We start from the raw sequence: 16,717 nt of genomic DNA, 5'->3' as shown, positions 1-16,717 counted from the left end.
AAAAGCAAAAGGAGACATGGAAAGAATCCCTAATCCTTAACTTTTAAGACATTTATTTTGAAGGGAAGTAGGAGACTGGAGGTGTTTTGTCAGCATTTTAGCATCCCCAGTGCTGAAAACAGAATAAACTCTTAAATTCAGCCTGAGGTTCAGTGGGTCCAGAGGAGGGACTAACTTTTCCAACTGGGATAATTCTTAGAGGTACAAGGGTAAATACTCAGGGCAGCAAAAGCTTTATGGTTTTAGTTTAGGTGAGTTCTAAATGCCACCTTTAGAAAAGCAGGATTAACCTTCATTTGAGTATAACCTAGCCCAGAGTTTGGAGCTGTTGTTCCCAGGCTGCATGAGATCAAAAGTGGTGTTTTACAGCCAGGTCTTACCAAGGAGGAAAAGGGAGAAAAGGAGAATTAAGAACTTTATTAAACCTTGTGATATAAAGGTTAATTTGATGTAACTGTTTCAGAAGTATACAGCAAAGAAGTGACAGTAAAATATTCAGAATAATCACATTTATGACTGCTACAGAAGAGCTCAGTGTTGGATGTATTCTCTTGGCTAAACTGGCTTGCTTTACAAATCTGAGCAAAGGCCAAAGTTTCAATTATGTAATCTTTGAGTTGTAGAATCGAGCCTTTCAGGAAACAGTGTGGTTTTTAAACTATTGTTTTTATCATTAGACTTAAGATCTTCTACTGATCTATGTCAGGAATCAAATTAACATATGTTGAAATGAATTTGCATAACCTGAAAAAAGAAAAAAAAAGGTTTGCAGAGCCTAATATAAATTTACATTCATAATAAAGTATTAACATATCCAAAAATGGATTTTAAATAGTACCACTATATTTTAAATCATTCCCGTGTATTCCTAACAAACAGCTGTGATTTGCATGTCCTGACTTTGCAATGTAACACAGAACTGGTAATTGAGTGGTTTGTAAATCAGCTTTTTAGCACTCTGCTGCTGCCACCTTTGTTTGTGTAGATGAGAGTTAACAGTGAAAAAGGCAACCAAAAGCTTTTCCTTTTGCAGGTAGGAGCATGGAAGATAAATCCAGGATTTGCAGTGGGAAGGATGTTCCAGGAGAGGCTTCATTAGACTCAGCTGAAAACTGAAATGCAAAGCTTGGACAGATCTTTGTGCATTCAAAGTGTGACCCTCAAACCAGAGCGCTTCTCTCTCACCTAATAGATAAAATCAGAGTTACAGAATCGTTGAATAAGAATGGTTTGTGTTGGAAGGGACCATAAAGATGATCTCATTTCACCCCTGCCATGCAGACACCTTCCACTATCCCAGGTTCCTCCAAGCCCCATCCAGCCTGGCCTGGGACCCTTCCAGGGATGGGGGTGGTGACTTGGGGCTGTCCCTTAAGGGATTATTCCCTGCAAACACAAGACATTTCTTATTCTGCAGCATAATTTTTTGCAGGATAAGTTTTTCTTTGGAGCCTGGAGGAATTTCTAGAGAGAGTTTGGCAACGCAGCAGGGCTGAGAACTCAGCAAAGGATTTGGATGGGGCTCTGAGCAGCCCAGTCTAGTGAAAGGTGTCCCTCTCACAGCAGTGGGACTGGAATCAGATGGTCTTTAAGGTCCTTTCCAATGCAAACCACGCTGGAATTCTCTGATTCTCCCAGTGGGGGAGGTCCTGCCATCCCAGAGCCAGCAGCTGGCCCGATGGCACTGGAGTGTCGGTGCTCGAGTCTGTAGCCAGGGATGCATAAAGGCTCTGATTCAACAAGGTACTTCAGCTTTAGGAGTCCTACTGAAATCAGCTGAATGATGCATGTGCTTAAAGTTATGCACATAAAATCTTCTGTAATGGAGCCAAGAGCAACTCCCATTGAAATCTGCCATCGAGTTTACTCTCCTGCTGCAACTGAAACACTGGTTTTTAATAGAAAACCAGAAGTGAGATCAGGCTGTAATGTGCTGCTTTCAAGTTTTCTGCACCCTCTGGAGGTGGTACAAGCTGGCAGTGAAATTAGAAGGTGAGACAGGGGTGACACATCTCTTGTTTTCACTGTGGTTTCCTCCAAATCCTTCCCATATTTTTTTTTTTTTTAAATAGCCTCTTTTGGGGCAGCTCTCTCTCTCTGATGGCAGCTGAAATCCTGCCAAGAGACCCATGGCCAGGCAGGCAAAGCCATTTCTGTGGCTGAAGATGTGTTGGGAGCCTGTTAAAATAAAGTGATGACTCTTGGAGTAGAAAAGGAGGAACCAGTGCATGGTTTAATTTGTTTAGCAAACTCCATCCATCACCCCCGTGAGATTGTGCTGAAGGGACGGAATGGCTTTAACCTCAAACCTATGACGGGATGTGAGGCAGCTCAGAGCAGGAGTTTGTAACATCTGGAAGGCCAAGGGAGTTCCTCATGTCCCCTTTACAATCACCTGACTGTGCCAGCCTGATTTTAGCTGTCACTAAAGGCTCTTTTTAGTTGCTGGCTTGTGATTCTCCCTGGCAAAGTGGCCCCACAGTAGGAGATTACTCAGCCTGTTTAACCTTCCTGTCTTCTTTCTCTCTTTAGCTTTACTCATGAATCAAGTCCTTCAAACTACCTGATAAAGCTCTGACTGCTACTTTTGCTGCTGAAAGAACAGAAAAATATAGTATATATTAGAAACATAGATAAATATTTTATATTCCTTTCCTTTCCTTTCCTTTCCTTTCCTTTCCTTTCCTTTCCTTTCCTTTCCTTTCCTTTCCTTTCCTTTCCTTTCCTTTCCTTTCCTTTCCTTTCCTTTCCTTTCCTTTCCTTTCCTTTCCTTTCCTTTCCTTTCCTTTCCTTTCCTTTCCTTTCCTTTCCTTTCCTTTCCTTTCCTTTCCTTTCCTTTCCTTTCCTTTCCTTTCCTTTCCTTTCCTTTCCTTTCCTTTCCTTTCCTTTCCTTTCCTTTCCTTTCCTTTCCTTTCCTTTCCTTTCCTTTCCTTTCCTTTCCTTTCCTTTCCTTTCCTTTCCTTTCCTTTCCTTTCCTTTCCTTTCCTTTCCTTTCCTTTCCTTTCCTTTCCTTTCCTTTCCTTTCCTTTCCTTTCCTTTCCTTTCCTTTCCTTTCCTTTCCTTTCCTTTCCTTTCCTTTCCTTTCCTTTCCTTTCCTTTCCTTTCCTTTCCTTTCCTTTTTTATTTTTTTTATTTTTTTTTAATTTTAATTTTTATTTTTATTTTTATTTTTATTTTTATTTTTATTTTTTTCTCTTTTCTCTCCCTATAGTAAACTGAATGGAAATCCTCTGAGTGAACATTGTGTGGACACCACTGAAACAGAGTAAATAAATGAACAGCATGATGTTATTTATAGCAATTAGAGGGGCTGGAGCATAACATCAGCTCTTTCTAAAGGCCTTTGTTTGTCTCTGTTATATAACCCTGCTGCCCTCTCCATATGGTGGGGTTTGTGTGTGGTTAAGAGCCAATAAATCATCTTTTGGGGATGAGTTCACAGGAAAAAGGACAGTAGGTACTGAGATGATAAATATTCAGTAGGTGATTACTTGTTATTGCTGTTATTTTACTTTTTATTGCTTGTTGTCATTCCTGGCATGGTCTCCCTTTTAAAACTCCAGGAATGAACCCCAAAGGCCTCGTTGGGAAAGATTTTAAACCCCAGCTCTGAAGTGCTGAGCAGGCATCTCCAAAACCTCAGGTGAAATAGGGACAGGACATCCAAATAAATTTCTTTCACTAAAATTTATGGTCAGAACACCGACTCTACTGGATCATTAATCAAGGTTTACATCAGGTTTTTCTACTGGACTGGATCACTCTATGTGTTATACTTAAATATGCATCCTTGAGGAATGCTAATTTTATTTCTGCAGCCAAGAGAGCCAAATAATTCAATCCAAATTATCTCTGCTCAGTTTGCTGTGGGAATGAGGCTCAATTCCCTGTTCCATAAACAAAAACAGGAAAACAAATGGATGGGAATGACAAATGCTTGGATAAGCACATCTCAATCAAAGGCATGTCCACACCATGAGAGAAAGAAGATGGAGAAAATTGTTCAAGAAATTCTACACAACATTTAAACCCACCACACCTTGTAGAAGAACAAAATTTCCCACTTTATGTTGGATATTCACTGGACTTTATGTGGATATTCAGCAGGTATATACATATATAAATTCAGAACACAGTACAGAAATTATCTGAGAAACTCTCCCAGCTTTAAATTTGAAGCTGTCACTTTATTTCTTTAGCAGACAACAAAATTATTCCAGAAGCACAGAAATCCTTTACACAATGGGTGCTGATGTTAAAAAAAAATAAAAAATTAAAAAATCAGAATTTGCAGAATGTATAAAACATGAGAAAGGTTTACACACAGAAATTGAAACTGAATACATTAAAATCAAAGACAGGCAGAGAATGAATTAATTTGTTTCAAATGATAGGATGTAGTTTAGTCAGGTTCTGTAATTTAATTTTAGTGAGCATGGTACTTCCTAATTATCTGTATACTTGCAGGTGCATAAATAAATCATGAATTTTCTTTCTTGCATTACAAGTGTTCATACACAAAAAAATACTCCAAACCCAACATTTTGGTAACTACAGTGTAAATAAAACAAACATAAAGCAGGGGCAATAATGATTTTATGTGAGCAAAACCATTCTCATGAAGTTTTAAAGCATCTGAGGAGCAATAAATTCTTACAGTTCCTCTGTAAAGATCACTCAGTTTATGCAGGGAAATTGGAGGTGCCTTTTTGTGCCTCTAAATATTTGTATTTAAATTTGTTGGCAATTTTTTGGATGCAAGAGAAGGTAAATTAGGGATACCCACCTGTGTGGGCATGAGGAAATCAACATAAAAGCATCTGTCCCTCTCCTCTCATGGTTCTTTCATAATAAGGATTGGAATATAGTTTTATTTCTAATAATTTCTTAATTTATTTCATATTTTTTTCCTGTATCAGCACCATGGTGGGAGAGCCATGGAGTCAATTTAGGGAAGAGCAAGATATTCTTGTCTTTCTGGAGCTCAACAGGAAGTTTTTTGGCGGGGTCTGAAGACACAAAAATTGTCAGAAAACATGACCAGGGAAGTGTAAGTGCCTGATTCACGGGAAACAGTGATGTGCAGCATGCCAAAGAGTTATCAGGAATTTATTCATTTTTTGTATTCCTAAGAACAGTCAGTAAATAAACAACATAATAGGGAGAATTCAGGGAAATGATGAAAAAGAGAGCCAGAAATAGACAGGAATATTGACTTAAAAGAACTGGTATAAATCACATAAAATTGACTGCAAACATGATCTGAGTAAATTCCCTTTGGAGGGGTCACAGGCTTCAGGGTTTCCTCTGTGATGGGAAGTGAAGTCTTTATCCTGTACCACCACATTATTTTAATAAGTCCTCCTTGCTCCTCAACCCTTCCTTCGTGACATTTCCCATCTAGATCAGGGGAAGAGCCATGAGAATTATTTCCTCCTGTTGCTCTCCTGGGCAGGATGGGACAGGGATTTCCTTCTGCTCCAGCTCTGGGAGGTTCCTGTCTCTGCCCAGAGCACCTCTGCCTCATGGAAATTGTGTTTTATTGCTATCAATAGATCTTATTTTCTGGCACTTCAGCCCAGCAGATTTACAGAGGTAAGAAAGCCTCAAGGATCATACAAATCATAGAATTGCTGACTGGTTAGGGCTGGGAGGGACCTCAAAGTTCATCTTGTTCTGTTCCCTTGCCATGGGGACACCTCCCACTACCCCAGGCTGCTCCAAGCCCTGTCCAGCCTGGCCTTGGGCACTTCCAGGGATCCAGGGGCAGCCACAGCTTCTCTGGGCACCTGTGCCAGGGCCTGCCCACCCTCCCAGGGAGGAATTTCTTCCCAGGATCCAACCTGCATTTCTCCTCTTCCAGTTTGAAGCCATTCCCTCTATTCCCATCACTGCAGTCCCTGATGAAATGTCCCTCAAATCCCTCAGGAAATGCCCCAGTCTTTCCCAGTTTTTCACCCCACACACCCTGTAAACACCTACAAGAGGCTCATGGACCAGCGAGGGCACATCCTCAGCAGTGCCTGCTCACTGGAACCCCGCAGGAAACCCAGCAGTGGCTCTGGGCTCCCTCCTCTACAACAACAACAAAACCACACAAAGGGGAATGAAGGCGATTTTTGCTCTGCTTTTGCATCCTGGTTTGTGGTGTTCCACTCCAGTTAGAGTGCAGATCACTGTGATTCAATCAGTCAGCAGTAGCTCAAAGCCACCACTGGTTGTCTTTCTGCCCTGATAAGCAAAGATCTCCAAGTACACAGGCTCTGGAAAGAATTCGCCTTGGGTCACTTGCCGTGCTAGCAAGGATGCTGCAGTATTTTTGACAATATGCTTTGCTTTGAGAGGTCAGTGACTTTTGCCTGGGTGGTTTTTTTTTTTCTTTTCTAAATATAGCATTTATCTAAATGTTTGGAAAAATCTGAAACGTCAGAGTTGTCTTTGCACAGCATCATAAGTAACAATTTTCTCAGTGAGTCCTAAATCCCCTGTAATTTGCACAGTAGAAAACAGACTCCAAGACAGGCCATTTTTTACTGTAATAAGAAAATACTTACAAAACATTATTTGAAAGCACCCTTAGAGACCCTCTGGTTTTAGGTGGATTCTCCTGAGAGGCTGCCCATCTGGATCACTGGTTGATGGCTCTCAGGAGACAAAATGCAGAATGCTGAGCTGTTTGTGCTTTGACACGTGAACTCTGTGACCCCCACCATGTGTCCAGAGCCATTATGCACAATTCAGTTCCCTTCTGCCAAAAAAAAACCAACCCAAACAAAGGTTGGGAGGAATTCTGTTGCTGCAATTAAAGCAGGTAAGTCTCCATCATAACCAGGCATTCAAAATCATCCCAAGAAATATCCCTTGATCATCTTTAGAATGTTGCTTGATTCAAGAGCAGGATCTCTCCCTCTTTGATTTGAACAGGTGTAAGTGTTCTCTAACATGATGAACAGATAATTTACATTATCCCTGCAACAGCCCAGCTCAGGGAATTATTAGCAGATAATATTCTTCAATTACTTTTATTTGCTTCGCTTCATAGAAAAAAAAAAAAGAGGTTTTTTTTTCCCCCCAGATGTATTTACTGTTTGAAATTAGTGGATAATTTTGTCTCTGTGAACGAGCAGGTCTCTGTGCAGGTTTAGTTGAGGCAGTTTTGCCAGCAGATGTGGGATTTGGTGGCAGACAGGACACCAAATCTTTGTTTCCTGACCCTGCAGTGCCCGGCAGCCCCTCTGCCTTCACTCCCTGCTTCCAGCACCAACCCCAGGCAGACGTGGGGCTCACACCGAGATTCCAGGAGGAATCCCCAAAAATCGCTGCTCTGTTTCAGCACACAGAGACCAGGCTATTTCCACACAAGGTGTCATCATCTCCAGATCGCTGTTTGGATGGATAAACAGCGTTACTGTCACGCTTTCACCCAGCAGCTCTCACTCATCAGCAGGGGATGGAAGGCAGCAATCCCTGTGCTCCAGCAGCCTCAGAGGGGTGGCTTTTCCTCCAGCAAAGAAACACCGTGGGGCTTTTCTCCATGTGCTTCTGTGCATGGTGTTATTCACATTTATCCTCGGTCATGCACACCTCCCACGAGGGTTTTTGTAACGCAGCAGGTGTGGGATCCCACCACAGAGCCAGGGGGGATCAAATCCAGCCAGGGAATTGCTGCTGGAGACACCCTGGGAAGGAGTCCTGGAAACTCCAGCCTCCACACTCAGTGAAAACCAGGGACATTCTTTTTAAGGAGAATAAAGAATAAGAAGAATAAAGAATCTTTTTAAGAATAACAGCCACTGATGATGGGTTTAGGTGTTTTGAGGTGGTGTTCCAGCAGGGGTCTGGGTGTGGAGGCGGTGCCACACGGAGGAGTCGCTGCATGAAAGTGGTTTTGATGATTATTTGATGATTATTTGACAATTATCAGCTCTTTGCATTGTGAGGATCAATGTCACCATTCCCATCTGACTGACTGCTCTCACTCTGCAAGCTCATAGTGATGCTCCTTGAACTTCTGAAACATGTAAACCCCAATATTTGGGTTTTTCCTGTAGAGATCTGCCTCCTTTTTGCAGTTTCATATTTATGGATAAATAAGTTGCTTTTCTAGGTCACATTAGAGGTCATTTGCAGAGAATTAGAAATGGTTAACATGAAATAATTCTGCAACATTATAAAATCCTCTATAGCAAGGTCTTTTGTACTGTACTAGTGCACAACATGCAGCATTTTTTAGTATCTGGCTGTCAAGTTTCAATGATGAAATAAAGGCAGCTCAGTCCATGTAATTTAGTTCCTCCAAATTTTGTTAACTTCTTGACAAAATAATAGCCAGCCACAACATTTTGATCTTGTTAAGAGCTCTCCTGTCTGGGGATATTTGCAGTAAAGCTTTGCAACAAGAAGTCAATTAGCTGTCAGTCATTTAGCTCTGGTTTCTGGAAGGTTTTTTGATAGCCTTCACTTTTTTTTTATTTTTCTTTTTTTTTTTTTTACAGTCAAGGATTTCTTTATTTGAAAGACTCTAATCCCATGGTAATAATGATAATGTTTTAACACTTCCCAGTGGCAGCTTTGCTAGTTTTCCTTCAGGATAATCAGTTTTTAGATTACAATCTTTCCCTGTTAAATTCCTCTTGGGTTTGGCTGCATGAAGCAGAAACTTGAAGAAATAAAAATGACCAGAATGAATCTGACTGTGATAATCAATATAAACATTATGGATTCATGATCCATTATGAACAATCCCAGACTGTTTTCTGGAGTAATAGGTGCTTTAAGTACCATGATTGTTCAAAATTTCAAGATAAAAGTCAAAAACCAGATCTCCACAAACCGATTATAAGCTTTTAAAATGTGGAGTTCAAATTTAAATGCTTTTTTATATTCAGATATTTGTCTTTATGAAGTTTCCAGCTGTGGTTGGTCTCAGAGGTACCTCTGCAATGCTGAGTTGATTATGGCAGTGTTTGCATCTTTTATTGCATTTTACTAGAGTGAAATTGCCTCTTAAAATGTCTGAAACAGCTCAACTAAATTAAGAGCTGTGTTCAAAAGAAAACTTTTACACGACAGCTTTTCTGGTACTGGATTTTTCTCATAATTTGGGCACTATTATCCAGCTGAAATTCAGCAAAATGCTTCTGATAAAATTTAACACCCATTCTTGGGGTGGCAGCCAGGGGCAAAGTGACTCTCTGGATTTAGAGGTGGACAGAAGGGAAATATCTGCCTGTACTTAGTGACTGCTGGTTTGGAATGTATTTGGTTTTCCACATAGACATTTCAGCTTTTTGAAGTTTCAGGTAGGATAATTTGTGCTGGATCCTAAATATAATTAGCAGGAAATGCCAGTGCTTGAATGAGCGATTTGTATCAAGAATATAAATTGCATTTAAAAAATACAGCTTCAAATGTGTTCCTCGCCATGCAGAAGGCAATTTTCTCCAATAAATAAAAGAGCAGAAGCACAGTGGTTTAATTAAACAGATTTAAAAATTGGAAACCAATTAATTTCTGGAGAAATGGAACTGTAAGGTATTTTTCATTAATTGTGCTGTCATTAACTTATCCTGCTACTGTACCAATTGAATGGAATATTTAAGTAAATTCAAATGCATCGTGTTAGATTCAAGGTTCTTTCAAATGGATCGGGAGAGAATGAAGTGTTATACTGAGATGACAAGTATGAGGCTTAAAATCTTTTCTTCCTTTTTTTAAAGTGCACAATTTGCACGTCAAATAGATGGATGCTCACAGAATCAATTTAATTCCCAGACCTTTGATCAGAGATCTGGGGGGAGCCGTGAAGAGAAAGTCTCCTGAAAATGTTTGCTGCTTTCTGATGAGGACTGGCACCATTTGGGTAGGGAGATGAAAGCACACCTCGTCTTTTCTACTCCTCCTCTTTAATAATACCCTTGGAGTCAGAAATTAGGCACAGCAGGAAGAAGGATCCTGTGCAGCACATCTCTGCACTAATAAAACAAGCAAGCTGTCCAAGGCCTGAAATAAGCAGATATTTCTCACACAGGAAATCATTTATCTTTGGGGCAACGGGACAAGAAGGCAGTTTGCTTCATTTTCACCCAAAATTGAGGGATAATGATTTGGAGCTGTGCCCATGAAAGCTGGGATAGCCTGGGATAAAAGCAGCTCCCAGCAATTTGCCTCAGTTGTATAAGGAAAGATCATGAGAAGGGGTCCTTGGTTGGGATTAAGTGAAAAGGACAGAAAACTTTTCATTTGCCCCTTCCCAGGAGATGAAGAAGAAAATCATAAGGAGGTGAGAAAAGCAGAGGAAGTGATGGAGCAGGGATAAAACAGCACCTTGTGCCTCATCCCCTAAGATCTGCCCACAGCAGAAATCATAATTTTCACTCTGAATGAAATACAGTTGTAGCCTGCACAGCAGAAAGTGTTCCTGGATGAACAGGAGGGGTGGTTTGTTGCTTCAAAGTATTTCCTTCTCACCCTAGCATGTGATTCACCCTCCAGAAATTCCACGAGAAAAACGGGGAGAGAGGGATTTCTAACGTAATGAAACAGAGACACTGAAGTGAAGTAGGTCTTTGGTATTTGGTAGTGTTTCATGTTAATGTAATTGACATTTTGCTCCCTCTTTTCTAGGAATCCAATGGTTTTATTGTCCTTTTAACTGCCTCACATTACCCGGTAATCCCCACTGCTGGGAGCTACACGGCCTCAGAAGTTGTACAAGTTGTACTGAAATAAGGAAGTTCACATAACTTAATGCAGGGTGAACCTTGAAATGAAACCACTTGACCCCTATTAAAATCTGCTGCTAACACTGTTTGCAGTCGTGCTTAATGTCTGAAATCACTTTATCATCCAATATGACACAGGGAAGCAGCAGAGTTGCTTTAAGGCATCGTTGTTGGGAATGAGAGTTGCCATGCCAGTGCTGCTCTGAGAACCAGGAGACACGGGCTGCTCCTCCCTGTTAAATTAAAAGGCATTAATCTTTCCACATGCAGTATCCCAGATACAAATTTTTGCTCTGTACAAGTCAAAAATCTCTCAGTCCTCGGCCCGTCAAGCTATAAAAAATCAGGAAGAAAATAAACAAAGCTGTACTGCATGTCAGGAGGAAAAGACACAGGACATATTTGTGATTACACCAATAAACCCTCCTTTATGGGGGGTGAAATGCTCTTAAAAACTGGGCAGTAGCTGATCCTTCCAGTGACAGCAACAGGTTATTCCTTCTGTGACCAAAACTGTTCCTTGGATATTGGGGTTGATGGGTATCACCCCATGCCTTGGAGGAAATATCCATAAATTGGGTACCCAGGCTGCTGTCGCCAGGATTCTGACCTGAAAAACTTCCCTGTGTCTCCTCTAACAGGGCCTGGCATGGAAATGGATTGTGGAGAACAGAGATTGAATTGGTCCAATTGCCCTGATGGGGCAGGGAGATATCCCTGTGAGTTCTCCCTGTCACTCAGCCTGATTTTCCATTGGGTTCTTCATGGTCATCCCTCTCTGCAAGTTATCACTTTTGTGGGAGTCTCCAGCAAAATACCCATGGATATGGCTTTGTGCTCCATCAGTTCTGCCTCGTCTTTCTCCTTTTTGGGACCAATTCTGATTTTATCTGCACTTCACAAGTTTGTGACAGCACTGTGAGAAAAGAAAGGAAGGGTTTGCAGTGGGCTTGTTGGTAAGATGAACACACACTAAATTTATCTCCATGATTTTCTGCACCCCTTATCTCTTGTTGGTACAACATCCAGTCTGAAATTTAATCCAGCAGTAATGATTGCAGAGCAGCCTGGGGCAGGGGACCAAGGGAACAACAAAGTGCAGCTCTGAACCCAGTCAGTTCCTTCACATCTGAGCGTGGCTCCGTGGGCTTTGATCTCATTAAATGAACTTCAGGAGCTGCTGAAGATTTGCAGGGACAGGCTGAGTGCAGCTCCTCGGATCCATGGGGAACCAGGATCCATCTTGCCCTGGCTTTGTGCAGACTGAGAGACCTGAGAGTGCACCCAGTTTTGCCAAAACCCAGCAGAAAATGGAGACAGCTAAATTTGGGCATCTCCATGGAGGCTTTTCCATGTGAGCAGGATGTTTAAATTCCTGTTTTAGTCTCTGCAGGGAAACCTGCCAGTACAGCTCATGGAAGTGGAGGTTTGGAGCTCTTCTCACCCTAAGGAACACGGAGACACCCCCATCTCCAAGGGGGAATGTGAATCTTCCCTCTCCTTTTTGTCTGTGGGGAAAACTGACAGCAATTGTGTTCTGAAGTGGCTAAATACATTAAACTAAACACAAGAAGTGTTAAGTTAATGAGTGCTAATCAAGATTAATCCGCTGAAATCACTGAGAGTCATCTTTTCAAGAGGAGGATAAGTTGGAGAGAAATCAAGCTGCATATGTCTGATAGCTGCACAAGATTGCTCTGGATGATTTAATGGGTAATTTTTATTATTTATGCTTTATGCATTCCCAGAACTAAATGAAATGAGGGATTATTGTGTTGAGTAATATCTGAAAATGGATCTAAATGCTGTTGAATTCACCAAATGCATGAAATCATCAGAATCAGAGGATGTGGGGACACTGCTCCCCACACCAAGGCAACCCCCAACTCTGCAGAAGAAGAAAGGATCTCTTTTTCCTCCTATTCAGATGTAACCTAATTAAAAATATATATTCTACATCTTGTATTAGTTACCTATCTGCAGTCAGTGAATTATTCTATCTAAGAATCTGTTAGGAGAGGCAAGAGACTTGTAAGATTCAGTTTTGCTGAAGAAAAAACCACCCAACAGTGATTTACAGAGAGCAGGAACAAGGACATGAGAGGTGCAAAGCAATAAATGATGGCTCTGCTCAGATCTTCCAGCAGGAAAAAAAACCAGGAAAGAGGAAAGAGGAAGATGATGATGGGGTCAGAGAGAATTATGGAAAAACAGTATTGTAGGGAAAGAAAAAGAGGTGAAAGCTGTATAATTTATGAGAAGTTAGGGGCCTTTTTGTCATAGTATTTATCTCCCACTGCAGGAATTAGACACACTGTTCATTTTATATTTACTTGATATGCATAGAATCTGAAAGCAGAAAAATATTTTGTTATTTAAACAGCTTGTACAAGGCCACTTTTATTGCTGAGACCTAATAGCTCAGTTGAGCTGTTTGTCAATGCAAATAATTCTAGATGTTCATTTTGCTGACACTGACAGGGAAATGCAACCTCCATGAAATCAAATATATTCAGTAAGATGTAATTGCCAATCTTTTCCAGGCCTAGCACACCTGGTTGGGTATTTTTCTGAAATGTATTTCAGCAGAAAATATTCATTTATCCATATTGGTAATTATATACATCAAAGGGAAAGGATTAGTTTTAACAATTTTCTTCAGTTTTAATTTTTATATAACTTGGAATGGTTTAAATATTTTAAGATTTTCTTAAATTGGGAAATCAGTTTTTCACTTTTTGAAGCAAGTTTCATTCCAAAATGTAAGCTATTTATAAGGAAAAGTGTTTTAAAAATGAAAACGTGTTGAAATCAAAACAAAAGCTTGACCAGAATCTACTTATTTCTTCTGTTCAAATTTTCAATTCAAAACAGCTTTTTTACCATTATATTTTTTTTCCTAACTTCATAAATTTCATGAAATACGAGGGAAGCAATGCAGGATGTGTGAAACCTTATGCTTTAAAGAGACATATCTGGATTCCTCAGATGTGAGAAGCTTAGAATAGATGAATTTTTCACCAGGAAAGGTAATATTTTGGGCAATCTTTTTTCTTTTCTTCTTGTTTCTAAGCTGTAGGACACTTCAGATTTTATTTTCATATTCAGGAATCTGAAGAGTTTGGTTTTTTTTGGTTGGTTGGGGTTTTTTTAGCAATGGCTGAACTTTTCTAACAGGCCTTTTCTGGAGCTTTAACCCAGAAGGAAAGCCCTGAGTGTTGTGCAGATGAACACTCCCTCTCCCTTCCTGCCCTTTTATAAAAGTTTCCACAGAGAAAACATTCTGATACACTGTGAATTTTCCATTTATTTCCATTTCCAGTGGGTCACCCAGGATGGAGGAACATCAGTGGTGCCCAGAAAGCTGCAGGGACAGGAATCAGCTCGGAGCAGCTGCTGGAGCTGGCAGCACCCATGGAGATGCTTCATTTCTCTTCCCAAACTCTTGCTCAGCTCATTTTTCCTCAGCAGCTCAGCTTCCCATCCCTGGCTCCCTCCAGGCAGCTGAAGTTCCATGATAAAGGTAACAAAACCCCCCGTTTTGGGCTATAAAATGGGATTTTTCTGACAAGACACACCAGTGCTGGCACTCAGACACCGGTCCCTGCCTCGTGGCTTTTGACTTTTTGGAGACTTCAACCCTCACCCCTTTGGCAGAACTTTATTGTGGGCATTCCTTCCATGGATTCTGAGAGTTAAAAAGCATTTCCATGGATTCTGAGAGTTAAAAAGCAATCTGTGGAAAGAGATTGACAGGGACCTTTCCTGGATTCTTCTGCGTACAGGTACAGCTCACACTGAGCATGAGGCTCGAAGATCTCTGCATAAAGTTGATATTTCTTTGAAATCAGCACTTTTAAAATCAAGATGAAACCCATTTAATGGTTAAATAATTATGTAGATGGCACAACATTTCCCCTTCCCTTCACCATGACAAATCATTTTGTTAACAAGGGTGGAACCAGCAGCTTTCACATTTAACATCAGCCACTGGAGAATTTTGATCACTAAGGTTGGATGTAGCTGAAAAGCAAATTTCCAGGTAAAGGCTCTCATTAAAGAGGGCTCATTAAAGGTCTCCCAAAGTCCTCCAGTGCTTCTCTGCCTGGGTGCTTTGGTTTCCTGGCCTGTGATAATTACAAACTGGACACCAAGAAGAAATCTTTGATTTTTGGGTATGCACCAGGAAATACGGAGTCTACATTTCTACCTATTAAAAAAAAATGATCCATATTTCAGAAAAGAAATAGAGAGCACAGATCTAATCCAAATAAAACAGTCATTCCAGGTTCCTTGTTATCTGCCTGAGGTATTACACTGAAATTTGAAATAAAACAACAGGGACGACTTTCTCATTATTTTTCCAGAGCTTTCAATTGGGAGGGTTGATGATCATTATACTGAAGGTTATTGCCACAATAAATTCACTCCTATTAAAGTTTATTTTTTTAAGGAATTAAAAAAACCCAGAAAAATAATATTGAAAATGATGAAAATCCACACATTCATGGAGTTTTTTCTTGGTAGATCTCCATGCACTCAAAAGGAAAAAATCCCCAGTTTTTGGAGCAAGAGATTCTGAGCATCACCAGGAAAATCTGGTCCAAGCTTGGTTGACCACAGTGAGGCAGTGACTCTACAACATCTCCAAACAAGCAGAAAATACCAGATTTGTTTCCTGAGAGCTTTCTGGCTCTGAAGGGTGTTTCCTTTCCAGGAGGAACCATGACTTTTTTTGTTGTTGGGTTGGTTTTATTTCTCCCCAGAAAAACGGAATCTTTCCAAAACATGCTTGGATGTTTTTAGGTCATCTATTTTAGTGATTTCTTCCCCTGAAAATTGCCTCAGAACATTTGCTGTTGGAAACTCCATCAACACTAATAACACAATCCACTGAAAGTACCTTGGGTGAAACAGCAAATGAATTTTCCTTCTCAAACCCACATAAAAGTATTCCCATTGTGAATTTTTTTGTCTCAAGCTTGAATTAACTGTAGACTGACCTTTCTTTAACCTCTGCCTTGGGCTATGCTACTGTTTAAATACTGATACTATATCCCCAGCAATGCCTATTCAGTCAGAATATATTTGGGCAAAATGAGGAGCCTGAGCTAACTTGAGAATTTACAGAGTCACTGAGTGCAGTAATGCACCTATATGGAAATGTTCCTATAGGAATAGAATATAGCAGATTGAAATATAGGGATAGAATGTAATAGGTGTTGTAGGAATTGTATAATTCCCAGGAAAGACTGAGAAAAGGGAAATTTTTCAATATTTTTTTTTGTGGAATGTCATTATTATGGTTTTTCTTTGGGAACATTTGCCTTCCTTGGCTCATTTCTTTCTCACACAGTGGAGAGGTGGTGCCAAGCTGCCACTTCTCCCCCAGTTTCCCTCTGCTTGGAGATGGACAGGGCTGAACTGGGCTCTTCAAGAGCTGTGCTGGAGCTACTTGAAACTAAATTTTTTTTTTTTGAGATAGCACATAATAGATGGCTTGGATTTATCCCCAGCCTTACTGGGGCACTCACCCCCATGTCCAAAGGCGGTCTGAGAGCTCCAGACTGTTATTTTAAAGCAGGGCAGAAGCAGCTGCACTCACAGAGGTTCCAGACAGCCCAGCCCAGTCAATCCAGATTTATTTTGCACCAGGGTAATGATCCCCCAGTGCCCCTTGGTACAGGGAATTTACTGAAAGGAACAGCAGCAAACCCAAGGAACACATCCATAATTTTAGACTTAACAGCTTCCAGCAGCAGCCTCAAGATCTGATTGCAGCAGGGTTTAGAGATTCATCTGTACAGAGACTCTCCTTCCCCTCTTCTGTGATCTTTTGCTGTCTCTGGATGTAACATCTCAGTTTCCTAGGGGATGTCATCCTGGTTTTGGTGTGCCAGGCATTGTGGGGTTTCCCCTGCAGCCACACCTTCCACTGCAGCCCAGGGGCAGGTGCTTGGATTAACTTCCATGGATATAATTTGGTGGATTCA

Source organism: Cyanistes caeruleus, chromosome 15 (assembly GCF_971803275.1).
Source record: "Cyanistes caeruleus chromosome 15, bCyaCae1.hap1.1, whole genome shotgun sequence".
Lineage (NCBI taxonomy): Eukaryota > Metazoa > Chordata > Aves > Passeriformes > Paridae > Cyanistes > Cyanistes caeruleus.
Note: the sequence above shows the minus strand (reverse complement) of the source record.